At 33.8% G+C, this 9,275-nt stretch overlaps 2 non-coding genes across 2 annotated transcripts; both read left to right on the top strand.

Moving 5' to 3' along the window:
* The first annotated feature begins 44 nt into the window (after positions 1 to 44).
* Smp_tRNA_00296_Pseudo_CGA.1.1 lies at positions 45 to 116 on the top strand. The gene has a single exon. It is a non-coding gene (tRNA).
* A 2,356-nt stretch (positions 117 to 2,472) lies between these two features.
* Positions 2,473 to 2,539, top strand: Smp_tRNA_00346_Gln_TTG.1.1. Its single transcript has one exon. It is a non-coding gene (tRNA).
* The last annotated feature ends 6,736 nt before the right edge of the window (positions 2,540 to 9,275 follow it).

Raw genomic sequence — 9,275 nt, 5'->3', positions numbered from 1 at the left:
TGAAATCATGAGTCAATTGACATTAACACCTTTGGATGCCGGCCAGCCCAGTGGTCTAGAGGTTAAGGGCTTCGGCTCGAGACTGGTAGGTCCTGGGTTCGAATCTCGCGAGTGCAGTATCGTGGATGCGCACTGCTGAGGAGACCCATAATAGGACGAAACGGCCTTCCAGTGCTTCCAGGTTTTCGATGGTGGTCTAGCTTCAATTGACTCATGATTTCAACTGTGAAAACACTAAATTCTCCACAAAACCCCCTCTGATTTCCCAGAATAACAATCGGACGTGCTAATTGGACTTCCCATTTTAGGATATGTAGTACCAATAAGAAAGATTATTCAAAACTACTTACTTAAGCCTGTTACCCCTCATGGAGGAGCAAAAGAGCACACCAGCATTCTCTATCTAACCCTGTCCCGAGCAATCCTTTCCAGTTCTTTTCAGTTAACATTCATCCTTTTCATATCTGCCTCTATTTCCAGACGTAATGTGTTCTTTGGCCTTCCTCTTTTCTGCTTCCCTTCACCATTCCAAGTTAGGGCTTGCCTCGTGATGCAGTTTGGCGATTTCTTCAATGTATGTCCTATCTACTTCCAACGTCTTTTCCTAATTTCCTTTTCAGCTGGAAGCTGATTTTTCCTCTCCCACAGAAGGCTGTTGCTGATAGTATCCGGTCAGTGAATGTTGAGTATTTTGCGTAAACAACTGTTTATAAATACTTGTACCTCCTTGACGATAGATGTAGTAGTTCTTCACGTTCCAGCTCCGTACAGTAGATCGTATTCAAATCTAGACATTTTAGAATTGTAATATTCCTAATAATTAATATTTGTTTCAATCTAATTACGTATTATTGATGAGTTTTGAATGCATCGAAACAAATCCACCAGTTTTAATTGTAATTTATTCTCTTATATGATTGATTAGAGTATGGGTCATCTTAATAGTATCCTTTTCAAAGATATAAACTAAAGAAACTATATGATAGACAAGATTATCATTATTATTGTGTGGTGTAGTTTGAAATTAGGTTTCTGACAAAAGAGCAATCTCAGTGTATTGTAATTTATCAATGAAAAAAATTAGCCAATTTCCGACTGTTCAATATTATTTATCTTTAATATAAACCAGACAATTGATGTTCTAATGGAAATTAATCATATAAAGATAACACTTCATAGTCTGTCCAATTTATCATCATTGTTATTATGAATGTTATTTGTGTAGGTATCATTTTTTGGGGGGAATAAAAAATCAATGGTCAATTATTGTATCGAACAACAAGTTGATCTGATTACTAGACGAGTATTTTTAAAAGAAAACCTAAAATGATGATAATAATAGTAGTAGAGTATTTTGTCACTATTCATATAAGTTACCTCACTTGATGTTTACATATTGAGTAGTAACCAATGCCCATAGTCTGCTTAGTGTTGACTGAATTTTATCTATTGATAATGTTATGCTGATAGGTCCCAAATAACATGAAGCATCGGTGAAGCAGGGTTTCCTTCCAAATGTATCCCATCATGTAGCATCAAAATATAGTGCACGAGATGTGAAGTCATTTAGGTCAATGAGGGATATTGTATCTTGGTCTCTGAGGATTTAATCAGCATTAAGAACTAGATAAATATGATAATGGTTACTATTCAATGGTCCGTCAGTGTAGATTTCAACGTGGATATACAGTATACTGCTTTAAATAATTTGAAAATACTGACAACATAACCACTACTGATCAAATATCTAGCTACTGGGCTGCTAAGAACTGTGATGTCTTCGACTTTCAAGTATTTTTTTTTAAAGTTGTTCTTCAAAATTCAAACATTTGTCCTTCTTTATTTTCTTCAAATGTATATACTTTGGCATGTAAATGTAAACTCGTATACATAGTTCGAAGTAATAGAAATTAAGGACTTATCAATCTTAAATCATTTCACAAATCGGATCGTTTAACACAAAGTAGTCGGCCTAATAATTAAGTTAGTCATTTCAAATCCTATTTATTGTTTGCTTTAAGCAGTAACTGTGTGGTGTGGGTTACTTATTATCCACATAAGTAGTATATAACGATGGTCAGGCATAGAATGTATTTCAGTAGAGGATCGATAACGAGAGAACGGGAATGGAAGGCAATTGGTATAAAAATGCATGAACAGTAAAATCGGAGACGTTGGGCTGATACTTGCATAAGGAACAGTCAAGATTGAGACAATTGTTTGATAATTCATTTAGTATTGTTTGTTTGAATCTTTCCATCGATGTGTTAGGACTGCAACTGGTCAGTCTCTAATTGGCATATGTGCATACTGTGTGTATTGCCTCGATATAGCCTTAATTCACAAGCATGGTAAGCAGAGATGGATAGTGGCTAGCAGCGCAGTCCTAACACATCGATGGGAAGATTCAAACAAACAATACTAAATGAATTTAAACTTCACCCCATCGCACAACCAAGTGGCTATCAGGACTCAGTGGCTGAGTGGATAAAGCGATGGCGTTTGAAGCGAAAGGTACTGGGTTCGTGTCCCAGAGTGAACATCAACTCTGAGATGCAGGTACATCCAATTGTTTGATAGTTTGCAAATTAACTGTTTACCGTATGATTGTCAGATGTTAGTGATATAGTCTGTAAATTTCGTGTCACATATATTCGACTCTCTCCATCCATGTTCTTGTTCACTACAATAGTAGCAGTATGTGGTAACTAACAAAATCGTATCCCACAATAGTGACAAGAGTTGTTTTTTTAAAAGAAGCATAACATTACATTCAATTTAGCATCCCAATTAAAAGATTTCATTAACGTTATTTTTTTGTTTTTGTTTGCCTGATCCAATCAGATAACATATTCGACGATAATTTCCATGGGAAAATATCATTTATTGTATTAGTTAAACATGTTTTTATAAGTCACTTTTTTTTCAACTGTGTAAACAATGAATTTAATTGAATCTAATAATCATTATACTAAATCTTAATTGTTATTCATTATTTAACTTAATTATCAAAAGTGATTATTGTTTTCAATTACAATCATTTTATAAATCATATAGAAAAATTAACATAGTATAGTATGAATGTTTAACATTGTTACATACATTCAGCCCCCAAATGTCCTGTTACGGCAGAGAGTGGGAAGATTCCACTCTCCCTCATGAAATGCTCTCACATGCCAGGGAAGTCCTACTCACTGCCTTCTCTCAACGGGGGTGTTATTTAAGAAATTGGGAGGACGAAGAGCGAATGTCCGATGTTTTGACCGGGTTGGTGGACACGGAAAGTTCATCTAGGGGAGTTGGAAAATCCTGGTTCCAAACCAATTGCTCCAGTATCCTATGGGGACAAATGGCGTATGAATCTATTGTTGGTCACCGGCTACCATGAGACTGCATCTCTTTACGATACTCCACTGCCTTGTGGATCAGATCTTTAAATCAAAGGCTCCGGGTGTGGCCCCTTAAGAAAACCACCTGTTTCGGTCTGGACAGCTGGGCAGTATCACAGCCCTCACACACAAATCAAATGAGATTTGTGTAGCGCATATATATTTGGTGCCCCTTTGTACCAATATTTATATGTTTAAATAAATATAAATGGTGCCCATCACATACATTCATTGAATGAAGTGAAAAACTGTGCACTCTTTACAGATGATATTTACATTGTGAACTGAAGAGAATTATTAAAAATCAATGAGTTCTGGATAGTTGTTTTCTTTTTAAATGTTTTATGACTTTCAAATAATGTACACCAACAATATCAAACAGGAATCAAACGAGAAATTTCTAAATATCCCACAATAGGACCAAAACAACCATCCAGTGCTTCCACGTTTCCCATGATGATCTAGTTACAATTAACTCATGATCTCAACTATTAAAAAAACTTATTATGTTAAGTGTTAAATGGATTGAAATATCTATTCATTTACCTATCTATCTATCTATCTATCTATCTATCTATCTATCTATTTATCTATCTATCTATTTATCTATCTATCTATCTATTTATCTATCTATCTACAGAATCATTTTCGCTTTTCAACGAATTCTGGAATTTCTATCATTTTATTGTAAAAAAATTAAAATTTTTTTTTTGTTCTAGTTAAGTTCAATTGTCAAAAATAATTTTAATATTTGTAACATTTTAGATCCAGTCATATCACTAATTCAACTTTTACCTATGACCTTCATTCATCATTATCATATTTAATAACAGTTGTCATTTTTAAAACATTTAAATAGAACCATTGAATAATTGCTTCATTCTTTATTCAATATTGAATGAATAGTTAGAGTTATCTTTCATTGTAATTTTTCCCCGTTCAATGTAACATAATATTGTAATTAGATATTTTTTTTTGATTAGGTCAAATATGATGTCTATGAACGATAATACAAACCATTTGATTCATTTCATTTATTTATTAAATAAGTCACGTCAACTATGTGTTTTTGTTATTTGACCTTAGATATGGATATTACTAAGATAAAAATAAGAATAATAAACTAGAATGGGTTAGATAAAATGAGTGTAGTTTATTAGGCTCATTTTCTAAATTTTCCTTAAAAAATTTTTGTCTTTCAAATGGTTATACCATGAAATTTAACTCTATATTCATAAAGATGCTTAACATCATCTACTTGAAAGGTTGAATCTCTTTAGCTTAGCTAGAGTGATCATGAAATTTGTGGATAGAAGGAAAACTGTGTGACATATGACTATTGGTCCTCTAAGTGAAAATCCAATGTTCTCTGAACTGGAATTTATGGTAAACTGAATATTATATAATAACATTAGCGTGTATAAAACGTGATGATAAGTTATCCAATATCATTGTTGATCGTTATTAGTACTGCTTTCATCAGTTAATCACAAGCTAGTAGGTTGTATATTCGTGTTACTGAAAAGTTAAATAAGTAGTATGAAAACCTGCCCATATTTAAGGCACAATAGTCTAAATTAGAAATAATATGATGAATTCTCAATACTTAATTGAAGATAGCTTATAAACAAGTGTATGAAACTATTAAAGTGAAAGGTTTTCAACTTCAAGCTTATCATAGTACTGTACTTAAATAAAGCTTGTTATTCCTAACAAAATCTAGGCACAAACGACTAATTTATTTTATTAACTTATTTTCCAGACTATTCTGGATTGAAAATTAATACGGGGTCATAAGAGTAAATATGGCTTGAGTACTAATTGTTTTTTTGTAATTAATTTGAAAGGCTGATCAACTATACATTAACTTATTGTTGTAAGTCACTTATTTGAATAGATAGATAGAGATCCATATATTTCTTCATTACTGAAAAATTTACGACTCTACAAAGAATCGAAACTAAAGATCTTTAAGTCTTGCAGTAACCATGATATCTTCATTACACCATGACAAATACTACCTGTAAATGGTAGGTTCATGTTTACCAACATTCATATCACAATATTTCTGAATGTTTAAAATATAGCAAAGTTTTAAACTATTTAACCGGTCAATTTCAACAGAATGTATGCTGATTGTAGTTTGTTTAATGATAGAGTAAAATGACCGGAAGACTGTATTTAAAATGTCTAATTATTAACTGATAAATTATATATATATCACAATAAATGAACGAATGAGTCATGATGATTCATATTGGTCATTCAGACCGACTAAAGCATATGACTTACTACTATGTATGTGTTATAAATATTTAGTTTACAATCGTGTAAGTGGTAGTCTCGACGAAGTAAAAAAAGAATTGGCTCAAGGAATTGTTGAAACCCATGGAACAATTGGGTATCGTTTTAGTCTCTGTAAGAGACCTTGCGACGATCATTAAAATTTTAAACTACTGGGTCAGGATATACTGATCTAGTGGTAAATTAGAATTCGGTTTGTCACGAAGCACAACTTACTAGTAATATCTCTGACTGTGGCGTTGAGCAAAGGACTTTAGATAATGTGTTTCATAGGTAACCTATTCAAAAGTAACCTACATTCTACTTTTAAGCGTCAAACAGCACGAAAAATTAGTCAACCAGGGGGGAAAAGTATATATTTAGGGTTTATACAACGTGTTCAAATGTTTCATGATTTAGAAATGTAATTAATTCATTTCAAAACAACGATATCAGAAACCAAAAATATTCTCATCACTTCTCATAAACAATCGTTGATGTATTTTGGAAATAAACTTATTCAATCAAGCGGATCAATTTGCGTGATACAAACTATTTACTTATGCTTTATTAAATGGTTATATCACATATGAAGAAAAACAATCTCAACATTGTCGGTAAACATTTTTCTGTCGAACTCTGTCCATGAAACTAATTTAAAATCATCAAAATCGATAAGTATAGTCCCTATTTTGTTATGTTGGGTATTTGGAGGAAATCTCCAATAGGCCGTTACGTTAGATTTTGTTCTAGCTGGCACTTCACAGCAAGTCATGTATAACGACTTGAAGGGACTGAGGTGTTATTACTGAGATATTAGGACCGTGACTGATCGTGATACTGGGTGATATTAATACGAATCCCAAGAGGAAAATCACTCCCATCAGGATTGAAAGAATATCTTGCTGACTATAACAACTATACCAAAATGGACTTCTTGGAATAATGCTTATCAAAAACAACTTGTTTTCCACTTCTTAAATACCTCAATTTACAAATCAATAGTGACCAACTTAGATAACAATCACTAGGTATAAATCAAGCTTAACATTAAGCAATAGACAAAAATTGGCCTTATGAACATTTTTGAACATGAAGATTGGAAATTTGCGTTTGTGAATTCCAATAAATTACATCATATATAAAAATATGAAATCCGGAAGCATAAGCCAGGTTGAATGAAATTCAATGGATAACTTTAAATGAGCTACCCATGGATAAATTTTGTGATCAGTGTCTAGTAAACCTCTTATTTCCCTTTCATGTAATTTACTCAGTTATAAATTGTATAGTTCAAAGGAATTATTCACATCATAGTTTTGTATTAAGTGTGATTTTTGATAAAGTAAACTTTTCATAGCCGGATAGGTAGTTGAGTTGTAAAACGATAATTGTCTTTCTAGACAATAACAACATTATCAGAAACACAAAGGAAGCCAAAATAAATATGTAGATAATGACAACAATTAATGGAATTTTTTGTCAAAAGAATAAGCTATTAGGCGCCCACATAGAATGTCCCATAGCTCTTTGTTGTGATTTGAGCTGAAACGAATTGATAATGAATTCATTAACGTTGTTACTTTATACTCCACCGATCGATATTCTGCGTAAAGCCAACCTAGTTTAAAACCATGAAACATAACACTAGAAAAAGCAGCCAAGTAGATTGTTTTCTTGTATCATTTATATCATGTTAGACCTAGAGAATCATTTTATTGAAAACATCAGATGTCGGACCACAACCTGTCATAAAAAACATCTACTTTCACTCTAAACACAACTAAGATATCTGTGGTACAGAAATACTGAGTAATACATTTATGCTTCATTAATGGTAATCATCGGATCAAATGAGATCTTACGATCAGAATAAAATGAAAACCATCATATGCTTAATGCTGAACATATACATTCCAATTTGATATAGAATAGATTAGATTTGGCTAGTAGTTGAATCTAGGAAGTGCTTTTCATTCAAATTGGGACTCATCAGCTGGATTTGCTTGAATCCCAGAGTTGATGTTCACTTTAAGCCTCTTTACTTTAAATATCATAAAGTCATCCATTTAGTTACTGTGTCCAGATAGCGGCTCACTTATGCAGTGGGCATAAAATCTTATTTGATTTGAAATGCTTTGGACTATCCCTATGTTGATACTTTCGACTGAAATTCGACCATTCTTGGTTGTCATAAGGGCAACTGTACCGATTCCCTTGATATAGCCATTTTGACACAGCTTACATTTGTTACCCGTCGTGGAGAAGCATAGGCCGCTCACCAGCACTTTCCACTCAACTCTGTCCTGAACAATCCATTTCAGTTGTTTTCAGTTACTATTCATCCTTTTCATGTCTGCTTCAAATGTGTTCTTCTGCCTTCCCCTTTTCCGCTTCCCTTCAGCATTCCAAGTTAGCATTTGCCTCGTGATGCAGTTTGATGATTTCTTCAATTTATGCGCTATCCACCTCCGTCGTCTATTTTAATTTCCTCCTCAGCTGGAAGGTGGTTTATTTATTTGTTTATTTATTATTAGCTTTATTCAATATTATATTTTTAGTACAAAATATAATTTTCAGCACAAATTATTTCAACAAGTTTCCATTTCTTACTTCTTGGTCAATCCTGATGATAAATATTGAGTGGTCACCAGTTAGAAGTTAGCAGTCCAATAAATCGACATCTAAATAATGTACATTCTCTTTTCCCTGTATATTGTCAACAAGCACGATATCTGTGATTGGGCCTTTTGTAACTTGCACAACGAAAGATTGTACACCTTTCAGAAACGCACCTGAATAGGTTATGCACACAAAATTAGATAACTTGTTGAAATATCTAGATAGCAGGAACAGTTAGCCCAGATGTTCAAACAGGCCGCCGAGAGCCTCTCTCCCATAGTAGGCTGTTGCAGTTGGTATCCGGTCAGCGGACATTGAATATCTTGTGTAGACAATTGTTTAGAAATACCTCTACCTTTTTGATAATGGTTGTAGTAGTTCTCCAAGTTTCAGCTCCGTACAATAGAACTAACTGTCTTGACTTTCATACTGAAGATTGTGACTTAGAAGTTGGTTGACAGATAGTTGTTTTGAGTTCCGCACATTCTTCAATTGTAGAAATGCTGTCTTTGTTTTGCCAGTCCTTGTCTTTACGTCAGCATCAGAACCCCCGCGTTCATCGATGATGCTGTGCAGGTATGTGAACGATTCCACCTGTTCCAGTGTTATTCCACCAAATCTGGTTTGGTTGCTGTTCTCCGTGTTGTAGTTTGGGTTCCTGGTTTTTCCCTTGTGGTAAGTTGAGGCTTCTGCTACACTGGTTGTCTTGACCTGCATCTGTTCTTAGGCATGGTACAGAAGGGCTAGCTTAGGTCATCGGCGAAGTACAAATCATTTAGTTGATTCCAAGTTGTCCATTATATTCCGTGCTTTCCCTCAGATGTGGAGGTCTTCATAATCCAGTCAACCACCAGAAGAAAGAGGTAGGGGGCTCACTCTGAATGCGTCTCTTAACTGTCTTCCATGAACGACATCTCAGTTTAGCACGTCATATGAATTTCGTAGGATATTGACGATCTTCTCAGGTATACCATAATATCA

Source organism: Schistosoma mansoni (assembly GCF_000237925.1).
Source record: "Schistosoma mansoni, WGS project CABG00000000 data, chromosome 7 unplaced supercontig 0100, strain Puerto Rico, whole genome shotgun sequence".
Classification (NCBI taxonomy): domain Eukaryota; kingdom Metazoa; phylum Platyhelminthes; class Trematoda; order Strigeidida; family Schistosomatidae; genus Schistosoma; species Schistosoma mansoni.
The sequence above is the reverse complement of the archived record's forward strand: the minus strand, read 5'-3'. Positions and strand labels throughout refer to the sequence as shown.